Source organism: Galendromus occidentalis, unplaced genomic scaffold (assembly GCF_000255335.2).
Source record: "Galendromus occidentalis unplaced genomic scaffold, Mocc_1.1 scf7180000075612, whole genome shotgun sequence".
Taxonomy (NCBI): Eukaryota; Metazoa; Arthropoda; class Arachnida; order Mesostigmata; family Phytoseiidae; genus Galendromus; species Galendromus occidentalis.
Window position 1 is genome coordinate 535,191 of NW_003803602.1, and position 15,309 is coordinate 550,499.

Below are 15,309 nucleotides of genomic sequence, written 5' to 3' on the forward strand. Positions count from 1 at the left end.
CCCTCGTCGCATCATGGAATGATTATTTCGTCATCGTGAACAATTCACGTCGTTCATATTTGAGCGCAGGCACGTGAAAGCCGGCGAGGACTGCGATCCATTCGACCGTCCGTGAAGAGCAACGTTCTGTAAACAGTTCGGAACATGCGACACGTCGTTCACGAGGATCGCTCGCTCTGCGGAAACACCAGGGCCGCACCGGTCGAACGCCACAGCGTGAAACGAGTTGAGACACGCTGGATGACCTCCCTTCAGAAGTTCCGCCTCGTAAAACTCACCAGCCTTTAGTGACGCAGCTCCGCACATGGCGATATATTCAGAGCGAATCTTATCTCTGCGGTACCGTATCGTGTTGTTCCGATCGATTGATATCAGGCGGAACTACGTACTCGTATTTTTCGCAGAACAGACTTTCAAGAATAAACTTCCCATCGGGTCCGAAGTCTCCGCCCGGACTAGGGAGAATTCCCGCTCCGTTCCCGAGACAGCGAGGAGCACGAGATTCTTCGGTCAGGGAATCCTAGTGCTTCTTCCTTCCCAGACGCTCCCACTGTCGGGAACCAGAGCGAGCCGCTGTCCGTTCCAGATTCGGTCCAGAACGAGGTCCAAGAACGCAGTCGCATGAGGTACCGGTACGTCGGAAGTAAATCGTCTTTGGCTGCTGACATCTGGTTTCACCATCGGAAAGGCATCTGAGTGGTTGGAGCACGCGAAGTAAATGATCCATTATTATTATTTTCGGAAAGGCAGAGGAAAAATCACTGTTCTCATCGACATCGGCTCGGTCGCCAGCCACGAAGCAAGGAGAGGCAGAAGGGGAAGTCGTGAGAAGAATGACTGCAAGTAAGTGAGAGGAGGCGAGAGAAAGCGGCTCAACGAGGATAGGAAGAAAATACCAGGCAGAAAGCGAGTCTTGACGACCGTCAAGGACCAGGCAAGTAATATCGTTGATGGATGGCTGCCACAAACCACCAAGGGCCGCCACAACGACATCGTTCACGAGCTTTCGAGCTCAGTGGGCTTTTCTTCCGAAGCATGTTGTCCGCTCCCCTTTTCTCTCCGTATTCCCTATCATCTTGCTCGATCATGTTGGGTGCTCCGGAGTCTGTCATTCCCCGAGGAACCCTCCGGGACCCAAGACGTCTGCGTACGACGTTCGGTGCTATTCGACATCTGTGCGGGACCGAATGCAGAACAGTAGACGCTACGCCCCTGCTTTAGATTTGTCTGGCACGTTCTGATTCTATGTGCTGTTCAGTTGAGATAGCTCGCTGCGCGTATCTGAGGAGTCTCCTGGGTTCTCTCGATATTCCAGCCGAGGCTCCGCAGAGTTTCTGCCCACCCACAGAAAACACGAGTGATGATTCGTTTTATTTTCCCGAGTCACGTCGCTCCTCTTGCTCACATTTCTGCTCGCAGCTCCTGGTTCCGCGTAGGCAGACCTCACGAAAGAGACGAAATGGCGTTGGGATGCACGATGAAGAACAGTAATGAGAATGAGGATCTTATTCCGGAGGTCATCTTGCTGTCCCGTAGAACTCAATCATCGTCCCTTCGGGGAAAGGCGCGACGGGGAGAAGCTCCGCCAAAAATAATATCCTTAGCTTCTTAATCCTGAAAAATTCCAGATTTCTCCGTTGAGGATCATAGGAAGCGCAGACTCATAACTCGAGGGACCTGTTGTCTGAACTACCTAGAACTTCTGGATATTTGCGAGGCTCGGATCGGACTTCACCGAGAGACCCATGACCGAGATTTGCGGACCGCACTCGTTCGTCTTCCATCTGGAACTTACTTCCGAGCTCGGTTGATTCTTTGGGAGACAGGTAGGGATAGACGACAGCTCGACTCGTCATTGCCCAGTGGCATTCGGAGAGCCCTCAAGGTCATTCCGGAAAGTCGGATGCCCATAAGAACCAAATCTATTTACCTTTTTCTTTTGTTGGAAAGGGAAAGAATAAGGACTGTTATGGCCACCGCGGCGACATCTGCAATTGACAGAATGTCAAAAAAATCTCTCAAGTCTTGTGTCGCTTTCGGACTTTTAAATTGCCGACCTTCTTCCGCTCGGTCGGTCGGCTGTTCGTTCTGTCTTTTCTCCTCCTCCTCCTCCTTCCTTGTCGAGATTCCGCCGGCAAGGGCGTGTGCGGCGGATAATGTAACCGTGTTTCTGAGCGGCGCCCTTTCTTCACCATTCAGAAGCAGAACGTTCCGCGGATTTTACGGGAATCGTCTCCAATTCCTCAGCGAATCCATAATTATTCCTGCTCGGCGAAACTTTCCCGTAACTGACCATGACGTTCCCTTGAGGCATGTACAAGCGACAGAAGCTTCGAGAACACGCCTTCCTGAAGGAGGGTCGTCGACCCTCCCGCATCGGAAACATCTCGATGGGGGATCCCATGTCAGGGACCGATCGATGAAGACCTTCCCGCCGAAGATAGTAATTAACTCGCTGCCCCGTCTTGTTCCTCCGTTCTGGATTCGCTCATACTGAAAACGAAAACTTCTCGAAGCGGGAACCGACGCGACGACCTTCGAACGAGCGATTTCGCTTCTGTCACTCGGCGGCGAGAGCATAATGTCCTCAAGCCGGGGGTTTCCCCCTAGGCAATACCGACCTTTTCACTTTCCAGTCTCCCTCAAAGACAGGACGGAAACGGGGTAACCGGACGGGTATCTCTGGAGGACACCCGGAGTGCCGAATTCCTCCGCAGACTTTCAAAACAATGATCGAACTCGGGAGGCCATCATAAGCATCCGTCGAGCCTTTCGACGATTCCCTTCCGAGAGAACTCTCGAACCTTGGGGCCTTTCTTCTCGGTGATGGAAACTCTATTTGTTCGCTTTGTGGTCCCTGATTTGAGAGGAACATCGGAAGCTACTTCGCGCGGATCTCCCCGTGCGCTTCCGCAAACGAACACCAAGTGCTACTACCCCAAGCCGTATCACTGTTTCCCCGTGCTACATCCACGAGCCGCTTCCCGCTCGTATTGTGTGTTATCGGAGTCGGCGCCGCGCCACAGCAGCCGTGGCGGGAGTAGCTCTAGCCCCCGGAGAAGAAATGCGTTGCTCGGCGCTGCGCTACGCTCTGATTCATCTTTTTGCTGTTAATCGCATGCAGTCTATGTGTGCAATTCGCAGAACAGCTTCCGGTGTGTCTCTTGAGGAGGCGCAGATGGGGCGTCGACAGACAGCGTCTTGGAGAGCTACTGAATCTCTCGGCTTGAATGACAAAACCCTTTTGTCGAGGGAAGAGGTTGTTGACGTTGCCGTGAAGGTTTGAGCGATCAACCAGAACCTTGTATGTTCCGCTTTTGCAGGTCCCAGGCTTGCGGCATCAGTGTTTTGAGATACTTTTCCCCGAAACTAGTAAGCATTTGATTACGTCATGCCAGCGACGACCACGATCTTCAGATTACAGCTGATTGGCAGCTGATTGACAGGCAATGATATGGTCAGCTGCGAAGAGAGAGGCACCGGGTCCTGGAGTGGACAATGCGCGGGTTGCTTTCGCTGCCATCGGGTCTCACGAGAGGACTCAGCGATCCGCGGAGTTTCAGAGAGAGGTACGCAATCGCTGCCGTCTTCATTCGGTCTGCAACTCAGCCATTCACTCGCCATCTCACAGCTCCATTCACACGTCCCGACTGAACCCCAAAGTCAGGGTCTGAGGAGGGTCCAGGAGCATCTATTTGTATCAGCATCCATCCATCCATACATATATCACACGAGATGACGGTGGCTGCTTGTTAACGATAATATATTCCTTTCGTCATTCGGTCCCTGCTCTCACTCGGCGACTCCAGTTTGCCATGTACGTATACCAACGTAGGCCCGAGTTTGCTGTGACGGTGCCCGGTGCGCTGATATACATACGGTGTCATTCACTTCCCCTACGAGAGAGCGGAGCAGGGGCAGCCACCAGAGGAAAAAATACACTTTACTGAGCGCAAGAAGAAAAGCTTACCGGCCGCGGATAAAGTCCACAGAAGACCCTCGTCGACGCTCGAGGAGCAGCGCGCTTCCAGGACACCGGAGGAATACGGCTGAGTCAGCTCGATAAGGAATACGAAATCGGTTGCAGGGCAGGAATAACGCTAGCTCGGAAAGAAGGAGAGAACATGAAGAAAGAGGCGGGACAAAGGCAATGAAATCAGCTTCTGTCGCGGAAATTTGAGGGAGTCGCCGGAGCGGAAACTACGGCACTTTACGTGAAGCAGCATAGAGGTGATGAGCTTACCGAAAGATTACCGTCACGCGGAACTCCGGGGAAATCGCTGGTCTCGGAAGGAGGGGACGCCTAAGAGGGCGTCGTTTTCCGCCGGGATGGGATCTCGTTGATGTCTGGAAAAGGGGAAAGAGAGCCAGAACGAGACGCGGACTCGAGCCCTCGCTCCCGAAACTCTAAACTCGCGGTGGAGCATCCCCGGACACGGCGGTTGGGAGGGAGGCTCCCGACCCCTGAAGGAGAAGGGAATTCGGATCGACGGCGGACTCGACGGAGGTATGAGCCGGTCGCGACAATATCTCATATGGCGAGTATTCGTGGACCAGCGGAAACAGGACACCAACGAATTTATAGTTGAAGAGAGCTCGTCCTAGCTGCTCGAGTAAGACGACTCCCGAATGAGCACTTCAGAGAACCGTCCGGGGTAGTTCCTGTTGCCGGCTAGAGCAGTCGGCGGCTCAGTTTTCGCTCACTCAGGTTTGAATTTCCGCAAATGGTTTCTGGAAACAAGACCGTGTCCCCTTGCGTGAGGAGTCTGACCCGCTCCACTGACTCTAGAGCGGACTCTGGACTCGTTGGTCGCAGTTGATTTGCAGAGAGTACGAGTTGCACTTATGCAATTTCAAGAATGCGACGTCCGAAACTACGCTTCGTCGCTTTAAGACGTCGTTTGTCAAATTAGAGCCGCGGTCATTAGGAGAGGATTGTGGTCATTAGGTTAACATCGGGACACCGCCAGTCACGCCTTGACGTCTTCGTACAATGTCTCGCCGGAGTGACCGTCGCTTCGTCGACCGTCCGTCGTATGGATGTGGTGCTGTGCTGCGTTCGGAAACTTCCGACACATGGCTTCGACTTTCGACAAGAGCGATTCGTGATATTTTGTTCTGGTCGTTGGGGAGAGAATAGCAGCTACTATCTCATTCCCTCTGGTGGGAGCTCTCTATCCACTCATTATCATCATCAGCTGCGGCATCACTGTCACTCTCCCCCGAACGAACTCGGACTAATGAATTCAAAGTCTCTCCATCCAGATGCGGACGAAGTTTGGGCTGGACTCCCCGGTCGGCTTAGGAACTTCTGCATATTTCCCGGAAAGGAGCGTCTCCTTTCCCTCAGGGGGAACTTCTGGTACTCCCCTACGCCGAATTCGCTCGGGATATTACGCGGGCAGTCGTTGGATTGGGACTCACGCCAATCTTCCCCGGCACGAATTCGATGCCGCAAACGTACTTAATCCGAACGATATGTTTACGACATTCGAAGTCGTATGGTCAAGCGTGTATGAATGTGACCGGAATGAGGGCTGAGCGCACTTAGTCGTGACTACCCCTCGTCAAGTCACTGGTCGAGGTCACAGTTGATGGCATCGTCACGGAAATCGGCGGCTATGGCGCCGACATTCAAACAACTGAAACTCGCCCTCTATCAGAACGTCCTAGGCAACACAACGAGGGTGATTTTCGCACAACAGACGCGAGCCCGACCTTGGCGATGAGTGAAGCTTTCTATCTGCAGCCGACACAGTGGGATAATAATCAAATGCCACAGTGCGTTGGGGACAGCGTAGTCGGGCGCGTAGACGTCAGCGGCATTCCAAGTCAGTCCCTTCGACTGGAGTTCCGGCGCCGCGGTTTCTCGCGGCCGTATTTTCTGAGCACTTCACGCGAACGTCCGCCTCGAGGAAACTAACAGATAAGCATCCCTATTCTATGCATCCTGGCGTGCGATGTTCAATCACGCTACAACAAGGGAGCCCGTAGCGGGCAGAGGAGGCTAAAAACACGCTATACGTGAGAAGTGACGTCACGGACCCCTCGACCGGCGACGGGGAGTTCGCGTGGGATGAACACGCGCCTGAGCGAATTCACTGAATTCTTCCTCTCGCTCGCGCAGGACGCTTGCGCAGGAGCGGCCGCTCACAAATCCTCGCTCCATCCCTTCCTCGTTGCCACCGTCACCTCTTTTCTAGCTCTCTTCCCCCTCCCGTCGGAACACGCCGGGGAGGATCAAGTTGTCTTCTGAAGTCACTGAGCCGTCTTCCTCGAGAGGCCTACAAAACCGGGAAAGGTGTCCGGATTTACCTCGCGAGCTCAAGGTTGTCAGGAACGAATGAATGGCTTTTCAACTAAATGGTTTTTGAGATAACTTCTCTATAAGTCACTTGCGCTTCGTGACACTCTCACCAAGTTGCGGGAAACTTGGCTCCTGACCCCTGGAGCTCCGCCGAGTCTCCGCCACGATCACCGGTCGCACTCGCTAAGGAGCCCCGCGCGCGAACTCCGATATAATCTTGTTGGGGATAAGGCTGCTGCTCCTTCCGCTGCTGCTGCTGCCGTCGACGTCGCCGCAGCCTCCGCTACCGCAACCGACGTAGCCTGCGATGGAACACCGCGGCGATATTTGGCTCTAATGTCATGGTGGGTTTCGCCGTTTTTGTCGTAGCCAACGATAATGGCTATACCGTTCTGTCACGAAGCAGCCCCACCTTCGGAACGTCAAGACTCCGGGACGACGTCGTTTGTCACGGCTAAAGACACACCGGATATTTCTTTCGCTGAAGCGGCGGAAACAGAGGAGAACGCTGGAGGACAAAAATACAAGCATTCGTCCACAATTTCCAGATGCGACCTTGGGTTTGTTTGTATGTTTACTCTCCGCTGGCTTTCCGTTCCCCCTCGTTTGCTTGTTCATCATAAATATTCGCTGGAAGGCCTTCGCCCGGCTCTTCGTATCCGCCAAGTGAACGATTTACTGTAGCTGGAGTCCCGTCAGAACGTTTTTCCCCGATCATCAGGTGACGTCTATCTGCACAATTCGTCGGAGCCCTCAACACGATGGCTGGCCGACTAATGATTCCGTACAAGCGGAGCAAACAGCTGGGTACGCGGGGAGAATACTTCGTTTTGCCTTGATGCGATTGCCTCGGACGGCTAGAGCTGGGCGTGAGCTCCTCGGCTGCGGCCTCGGTCAGCGTACTTTCCAGTGAGCCTTGAGGCAATCGCTCGAGTTTCCTTTGTCTGTGAACCCACTTTGTCTAGTTAACAAGCAACTGTCCGTCCGTGCGTCCTTCTGACCCTCGCTGGCCAACGAAGTTTCGGGTCAAATGTCTAGTGAATTCGCTGGTCTGTTTTCGGGGTGTTCCGTCGCAACTTTGTTCCGGTGACTCTCAGAGCTCGCGAGAACCATACTGCCTCGCTGGCTTCTCCCAGAGCTCTCGTTCATTCAGATGACACGGAGCGCAGAAGTGTCGTATAGAGAGCCTCTGGTCATTGAATTTCCGGAAATCTTGAAAACGAGCACCACTCTCCATTCTTCGCTGTCCTCGACGACGAGAGCACAGGCAATTCCGTGCTCGGGATCGCATCCCGGTACGGACTTTCGGTAGAATCATCCGGGGAAGTCCCTCTCAAAGCTGCGCGCCTTTCTCCATTCAACATTGACAGATAAATACGCCCCGCTGCCGAACGAATACTCCATAATATGCCACCCGGTCGGAACTCTTTGAACAATGATTCCGCCTCGAGCCGCTCTGCCCCCATGTCCTCGTTGGGGAGATCTGCTCGACTCGAAGCGAGCGGAAGTGACCGAACGCTTGTCAGATATGTATATGCCAATACGTAGGTATCTTCCGGTATTCTACGAAGAAATACCTATGTGAGAAGAGAGCCTGCTCCTCCGCCGAAGCTGGAACCGTTCGAGAGATCGATCGCTGCGCTGGATATGGGAGGATCAGAGACCCCCTCTGCGCCTGAGTGATGTCGATCGGGGCGGGGATCTCGGGCAGTTTCTCCGCGAGGGCCGACCTGCCTGCATGGAGGCAGCTCATCTTCAGTTTGAGGCATGCTCCCAACAGCCCATGAAAACGAACAGTGGGGCAAAATATATAGTCTGGCGACGACAGGCGAATGGTAAAAATGAGAGCACCGAGGAGTTCCGAGCGTGCATTATGCATGATCGCTGCCGGACAAAACAAACAACTATAGAGCGCCTCCAGACGGCGCTCAACGGCCCATGCGAGTGGGCTCGGACAGCGTCGAGAGATCGACTACAGGGAAATTACGCGCACCGATACCTCGTATGGAGCGACGTGGTCCTGAAAAGGCTGGATATCCAAGCAATGACAGCTTGCTGAACGACGACTTGAGCGAGACGGTTTTACGGAACGCAGTGCACTATCTCCAATGCAACAGCGGTCGTGAGACGCACCGAGAAATAGCGACTAACATCGTGTCTTGAGTGAGACCATCGTATTCCGCAGATAGTAATTTATGTCTTTCGAAGTGGCGTTTGTTTGCTCGCCTGTCTGCCCGCCCGCTTTATGGTCTACAGTCTACGGCTCGTTATGACCTCCTTTATGGTCTGGCTATGTACAAGTCGCGGCCGTGGTGTCGATGTTTTCTAAGGAACGAAGCTGCTACGCTGCGAAGAAGATGTTGGAATCCATGCCCTGAATAGGAGAGCTTCTTTGCAAGAGAGCTCTAATATTCTACCTCGAGCTCTCTTTTTTCCTCATTGAGAGTAGGAACATTTACGGGAATAAAGCACATGGTCGTGGGATCAGATTCGATTGCACTCCCAATTCAATAACGTCCCCGAGAGTCGTCAATCTCGAGGATGGTTTCGTTCGCGATATAATTCCAGACGGGAGAGAAGAGAAGTTCCGCTCACTCCTATACCTATGTAAGGTATACAGTGAAATCGTTATCAGCACGACGCGACGTCGCGTCGTCCGGCTCGGCCGAGGAGAGCGTCCTCGGTGCGTTCTGATCTCGATTTCGGGCAAGATGGGAAATCTTCAGGACAAGCGGAACTCCAGGTTTGTTTATATTGGGTACCGGAGAGCGCCTCCGAAGCCTGCATGGAAGGAGTGCTCCTCTGGGGCGAAGGAGATCCGCTGATCGCGGCAGGCTGAAAAGGTTTGATATCGGGGGCCGTTGTCTGCGCTATTCGTTCGTTGCCACCACTTAGGCATTCATAGCTCCGCGGCTTGCGACTGGAAACCGGCAGTAAGATTCGCTTAATCGACAATAGGGAAGCAAGCTGCACTTCGATGGGCGAGGGAAGATGTCAGTTGCGGAATAAAATATTAAACACGTCCTCGATTAGTTCCGATGAGGAATATCCATTACTCATATTCGGGGGGTCGGAGCGAGCCGAAGCCAATAGGCAGATATGGTACACACCGACCAGTGGATCAGAGGACCGAGGCGAGAGGAATAAAGCGTTCAGATTGCATGAATACGAATACCGACATTTGGTCGGATCCAAGCTGATCCGATCATCTCGAATATCCCGGAAGAGTTCAGCGGGGCCCCTGAGGATTTGATATTGATTCAATGAACGGGTCAAGCATCGAGGTCAGCAACACGGTCGAGACACGCAGCCCGGAACGGCACGTCCTACTCAACTTGACCGCAAGCGTAGGACATTGACTCGAGGGATGACAACTTGCGCTTTGCGAAATCTTCGGGACACTCATCTCGGGAACCGATCCCAAGAACATTACTCCCTCTGGAAAGAGAGGACGAGGAGGGACGCCTCGGTTCTGCCGAGCGTCTTCCCCTTCTCGGAAAACTTTGGGCAGAGTATCGATATTCCCGCGGAGGCCCCGATAATGTCGAGAGTATGCGGGACCTCGAAGAGCGAGAATGTCGTCGAGCTCTGCGGTTCCGCAAAAGTCGGAGATAAGAGCTCGCAATATGGTCACGAGCATTAGAGGTCCCTGGAGGGGTTGGAAACATGGACTGATTCGCTGTTGTCCCATGAATCCCGTGATTTTTCCAAGTGAGATCCCTGGAGCCCTCTCTCGATGATGAACGGAGGCCGGCGGAGGAGCTGTGTTCGTCGCCGTTGCTTCCCCGGTGAAGACTGACATTTCGAAGAGAGCTTCCTCTGAGCTCGTCGAAGCTCATTGCATGTCCATTATGTCTCTACAGGCGAAAAGCTAATGGAGCAGCATCGATGCCGAGCAGGAGGACTCCCGCAACCCATAGAATTCAGACCAGTCTTCATTCTCGAATGTTTCGGAGGATACTCCGACAGAGTAGCAGAATCATCCAGAAGGCGATCTCCTCGTCGACGGGCGTCGAAATCCAGCGAGCCCTCGTGCTCAGCACGTGATCGAAATTCGCTATGTTTGGACGGTCTCTCGGGCTTCCGTCGCCGTGGATTTCAGGCTCAAGCATGGTCAATTGGTTCTGCGCTATCGAATCGTCCGAATAAGAGCTCGGGTAAGAAACGTCGGCGATCGAATTTGGCGATTGCCTTTGACCCTATGAGCCCCCGGATGCCCATCCGCAAATATCATGACACAGCAGCAAGCGAGCTTCAGAATATGGGTATCGACCCAGTTTGCAATCGGCAGGAACAGTCGATGCCTCCAGCTAGTGGAACTCGGGGATCGTCTTCGATTATTCTCGCCCTTGATCCCAGTGGAGTTCAAGCGGCATGAACGACGCATTCATTCATGAGATCCGCGGGCCCCTGAGGTTCATCGTTCCACATTGAGAGGCGCCCTGGTAGGTACGTAGGAGAGTTCCAAGGGAGGTCGGCCGCAAAGCCGCGCGGAGACATGGTGAATGATGAAACGTCTGCTTTGAACAAGGCGCTCGCCCAACTTATGTACATATGTGCATATCGCGCATTACTCCTTCTAAAACAAACAACACGGCTATCCGGCACTGCGGATGTCCAGACGGTTCCGTGCAAGGATCCGGCTTAACCAGACATCACGGAATTTCGCCAGCGTAGGTAACGGAAATTTCTTCCATCGACTCTCGTCGGCGTGATTTACTCGCTCCGAAGTACTCTTCGACATGTCCTATGGCTCCAAATCTCATTATTCTGCTTCTTTCCGAAGAGCTGCAAACTCGAACTCAGTTACGCCTTAAAGTCTGCGATAATTGAATTTTTCAACGAAGGCCGAGCATCTCACACGCTCTAAGGGCGGGTCGACTTTTCTTCAATCCGTTATTGTTGCGAGCAATAGTTCGTTCAGCTAGATGGCCCTCATTTGTATGTTTGTCACGTCGCCCGTGACTCTCAGACGCGCGTGACAACCCCTAGGCTTCGTGTCATTTTTACAGGCATACTGAATCTTTCACTGACCCAACACCTCGCAGAGGCCTTTGGGGACCCGATTTTCCGCTCCCAAGCTATGGCGGCGGGGGTATATGTAGGAGGTACCTTTTTCAACTCCCGAAGCGGTTTAATGGAGGAATTTCCCGGGGTGAAAAGGTCCCCAACCTAAACTGGATCTCGGTCGAAAAATTCCTCGAGCGGGATCTAATTGTCTCGTCATCGGAAGCCGTTCCCAGTGAAGCGGACGGTTGCGGATTCAAGGATTGCCGTGAAATTCGAGTGGCACGAATCTTGGCAATGGATCTTGATCTACATATGTATTTAATTTTCGATCGGCCTCATCCTTGGTCCGCACATATTATGTTCGGGAGTAAAAAGAATGTCGCCGAGTAGTCAATCATCCCCTCCGCGAGACTTCGGTCCGGCTGCGGAGAGAACAGATTCCATCAGCGACAAAGGAAGGGCCGCGCCGTCGGAGCTTCTTCTGGAGACGACACTCTTGGGCGTGTTCCGCGGCAATGTGCTGACCATGCAGGGCCTTTGGGGTGTATCTTATTCAGCTGAAATACATACGTTGGCGCGATGTTCGTCGGGAACGCTGTCGGCATAATTCATGCAATGTGCGCGTCCTTGGCTTGACCCCACCGACGGGCGAATCCCCCGGTAACACCTCGAGCCTTAGTCTCGATGACTACGTGTTGCAGTGACAATATTAGACTGCCCGGATCTCGCAGATCCGGGCGTTGCCAAATCCCAGTTGTGGACCTAAGTGAGTTCCCGTGAACGTCGACCAGCTATTGAGGCATCCGCTGAGTTCGATATTCGGTGTCCTCGGGAGAAATCGCTCGTGAGGCACGTTCTTCTGTGCTTCCGATACGACGAGCTTCGCAATTTGGAATCATTCCGAAACTTTCGATTATCATCCTTGGTTCACGAGATCGTTCTGCGGAAAGTCTTCCCCTCAGAATGCAAGGATAGACTCGGCGCACCCATGGATCCGCTTCGAGCTAGTTTCGCAAGCTCATTATGATACCAAGCTCGAGGTTTGGCGCACCGGCTCCTACTCAAACAACAGAACTTCCACGGGACTGTGGCCGGATCGGATACCATGACAGATATTGACGGAGACATGATCCCCTCAAAAGGTGGAATAACCACACCGGGCAGTTTGGGAAGCGACTCCACGCTGCTATATGACGCACTCCAAGAGCTCACCGACGTGACCCCGTACCATAGCGGACTCCTGCAGATAATCCGATTACACTCTTTGCTAGAGCCCTTTCCGAATGCTCGCAGAGACCACGAGCTCGCCTTTCGGAGACCCTTTCATTCGATCCAGACGCGGAAGGTCGCAGCGACCATACGGAGAGCGCGAAACCTACCTCTTAGCGATCGTCGCCGAACATACCGATCAAATGGCTCCAGTTGAAGGCTGTCTCTTGGAGATCGACCGGAGCCATATATTGGCTAAATTCGAAAACGCGGGTGAATTCTCCTTAAATCCTTCCCGAATTGGTCGCTTCTTCTCCTAGCGGGAGCGATGGTAGAGCAAGTCCAATGCGTGGGAACAGGGGAATTCTTGTATTTCTAGACCTCATTATAATGTCAGATTCTCCCCCACTCCGCTCCGATGGTGAGAAACACTCTCCTCATCCAGAGACTGCTTCCTATCACGGGCTTTTTCCCAATACTCGCTCCAAGTTGCGCTGCACGTAACGTGCCTATTAGCCCGTGAAACATGGGCCCACTCCATATGGTATACGGCGAGGGAGGGCAACATAGAAGCAAGTAAACGACTTAATGGCTCGAGCGCGAATCTCCGGCGTTGGAGCCTAGATGTGACAAGATAATTTCCCCAACTCAGGATCAACATGAGAGCACAAACGATTCTGCTTTCTTGACGCATTCTCAGCCCTTAGGTAGACTCGATATCGGGAGCCTATTGAGCGGACATGTCGAATGATTCCCGGATATTAATTAATAACGAAAAAACTCTCCATGCCCTAGCTACAACTGACGCGCTCGCAGCGGCGAATGCTCTCCCTTGTTTCGCAAGGAACTTTATACCTCTCGTACTTAAGCCGAACGGAATTCAATTCCAATCAGACTCGCTGAGTTCTGTGTATTCGAGACGGTCCAAATTGGTTGGATGGACTGATTACTCTTCTCCCTTTGCATTGAGCTGTTCGCTTGGCTGCTTCGGGCTAGTTGACTGGCAAGCCGGTCAGCTGACCGTTCTGCCGAGGATTGTGCTTGGCGGCTGAAGTGCCCACGAGGGAGTCTGCCAGACTAACAGACTCGGTCGGCCTCCGACCGGCTGACTATGAGTCGGTAAATCTCATTTACCAGAGCCCAAGTCAATATGATGAAACATGTGTACACTCCGGCAATCCGACTGACCCTCGTTCAGCGATGTGTTGTATTTCTCAACTCGATCTCGAGACACAGAGCAAAAAGACTCCGAGCGTATATCAATCCATCGGCTCGAATGTCAGTATTGCGGAGGCCCAGCTCAGATGATCCGGGCTCCTGAGCTTGTCTGAGGAAACCAAATATTTTTGCTCGGAGGGAGCTCGTTTGATGCTCCACGACTCGTTACCCAGAGTAGGTACAGACCTATCTGACCCTATAGCGCTCATATCTGGTGTCACGGGAGCTGTTAACTGATACGTGACGTAAGCCTGCGTCGAGTTTTCCCGATGACTCCGAGAGCGCTCTCGATTCGAAGGTCCCGGGTAGAGGTCTCGCTATCCATCAGTTTGTTCGAATATTCATTGGTGGTCGTCAAATTCTAATGAGGCGGTCTTGCTGAACGTGAAATCGGAAAACGATAGCTCCGTGAGGGTTTAAAGAAGGACATGTCCTCCGGGGAGGGATGGAGGCAGGCAGGGGCTTCAATTAGGATGATTTTAGAGGGGAGAGTCTAAGAAATTATATGAACTCCGATTGCACTCTTTCTCTCCTGCGGATAGGAATTTGCATCCAAGCTCGGAAGCCGTTTCTCTATTGGAAAGATGATTGATTGTGCTAGAAGTCGCTTCGTCATTCCATTATCACGCTCGATACTGACAGAAAATTTCCAGTACTCCGTCATGAAGAGCTCCGAGTAAACGAGGCGGTCGAGACGAATCCCAGAAAACGAATGCAGTGGCTGCCTGCAGTCCTTTCTGCGAGTCGTCAGCTGTTAGGTAATTTCCGAGGAAGTTCCTGGCGAGAGAAATACCAAGCCCGGCTAAATTATGTCATCACTCCTCGAGTTTACTTTGGCGATAGAACTTTCGAGGCACTGTTTGTTTGTACTCGCGTCCCTCTCGGCTTGCAGCCATCCCTGGCACGCTCGCCTATAGTCTAGTCGAGGAATCCGCTTCAAAAGTTTCCGTGAACCGGGGGGGAATCAACCGGCGGTTGCCTCAGCAAGGTTCTCCTAAAAATTTTCACGGAGATTTTTTTCCCAGATCGCTCGAGGATCTCGATTAGCTCGTCTCGAAATTCTCAACCAGATTCACCCGGAGTTGCGCCCGAGAATCTCTCAAGAGCCAAGCTTCTCATTTCATCACTGAGCTCCCTCGTCCATGCAGTGATGTAAGACCAGATTGTGAGTCTGTGATCGCGCCAAAATTCAAACCTTCGCTCAGCGAACCTCCTATGAGTTGGTTAGACATTCCGGCCTTCGAGGAGACCGCATTCTGCATGTCCTCAGAGCGAAATGTCTCCCGTGACATGTTGTTCCGTCGGCGACCTGGTCGACACCGTCAGTCAAGGTCAAGCTCGTACGGCCACGGCGCCGCGTTTCCTGGTAGTGGCGGGTTCGCCATTCTCCATGCTCTCGCGGCCAAGGATGCAGACTGCGACAGTCGGACTGGCCTAGACTCGAAAGAACACAGAAGAGGGATTCAAAAGTTCAGACCCGGATCCATAATTGACACACTGCGACAGCATGCGATCTCGAGGCGGGCATATATGTAGTAGGTCAGCCGTCGGGGGCTTCGGGTTCC